Source organism: Megascapheus bottae, chromosome X (genome assembly GCF_031878675.1).
Source record: "Megascapheus bottae isolate mThoBot1 chromosome X, mThoBot2.hap1, whole genome shotgun sequence".
Classification (NCBI taxonomy): domain Eukaryota; kingdom Metazoa; phylum Chordata; class Mammalia; order Rodentia; family Geomyidae; genus Megascapheus; species Megascapheus bottae.
Window position 1 is genome coordinate 45988544 of NC_143547.1, and position 1613 is coordinate 45990156.

Here is a 1613-nt window from a genome sequence, read left to right on the forward strand (position 1 = left end):
AGTACCCTTGAGCTGAAGAACTCAGGGACAGCGCCCAGGCCCAGATTTCAAGCCCCATGAATGCCCCCCCTCAAAAAATTCTATAAGTAAGTTTGTTCCTGTACTATTGATAAATGTTGATGAACACTGATAAAATAACAAAAAAGGGTTATGATTAATAACATAATGATAATCTCAGGCAAAACAATACCAGGACATATCTTTAACAGTGAGGGCTTTATATAATGAATGATTGTTGTCCTTAATGTACTATGTTGTCTCTCATCTCCTTTGCTGTCCCTTGGTTATCTCATACTGGTATAGTATCTCACTTTGTTATCTGATATATTGAATTTATTTGTATTTGGATATTTGAAATTTGATAGGGAAGGGGAGAAAACCAAGATGGGTGAGGGGTGTGAGGGGGGAGGGAAATGGGTACCAAGACATGTGAAAGGGTATCAATGTATGTGAATTAATGTACCTTCTATCTGGCAAATATCATGTAACCCTTTTACTAATTACAATAAAAAAAATAATAAAAAAACAAAAAAACAGTGAGGGCTTTAACAAATTTCTAGGAACCTTGCTTAAGTTCTAACATTTATATTTATGTTAATATAAATGTAATATAGGGGAGGCTAAACAGCTCTTATTTGATGATGTTTCTCAGACAATTTAATACATCAAATTAATCTAATTATTTTCACGTCTCTCTTTTTATAGTATAAAAAACAAATCCAGGGAGCATAGCCTAGTGTTAACATGGCTTGCCTACCATGCATAAAGCCCTGGGGTTTATTCATCAGTAACACATACACAGAAAAAGCCAAAAGTGGCTTTGTAACTCAAGTGGTTGAGTGTTAGCCTTGAGTAAAAAAGTGTCCAAGGACAATGCTCAGGTCCTGAGCCCCAGGACTGGCAAGCAAGCAAGAAAGGAGGGAGACAGGGAGGGAGGGAGGGAGGAAAGAAGGAAGGAACGAAGGGAAAAAAAGAGAAAGAAAGAAAAATCCATTGAAATTTTCAGGTTAACTTGAGGTCCAGGGAAAATATCAAAAGTTTCAAAAATGTCAAAATATAATAATCTGTTAAATAAGATCATGAGTCACTGTGAAACAATATTTAGTGACCTATTTTAAGTAACAAAAGATTTCAAATTAAATAAAAAAAAGAATGAAATTTGGAGCAACATAGATGAACCTGAAGAACATCATGTTAAGTAAGTTAAATAAACCAGGCACAAAAAGACAAATACTACATGTTATCGTTTATTTGTGGAAGCTAAGATAGCTGGCCTTGGACTCCTGTAGCTCAGTTTTACACACACACACACACACACACACACACACACACACACACACACACACACGCACGCACCTACTTCATATAGGGAGGTGATAGTAAAGATATTCATTAATGGGGACAAAATGACAGTTAAATAAGAGGAATCCTATAGTACAAGTGGCAAGTATAGATAATTTGTTGTGTATTAAAATAGCTAAAGGCATGCATTTTTTACCAGTCCTAGGCTTGAACTCAGGGCATAGGCACTGTCATTGGGCTTTTTCAAGACTAATGCCCTACCACGTTAGCCACAGCACCACTTCTGCTTGTAAAGAAACAGAGAAGTAAAC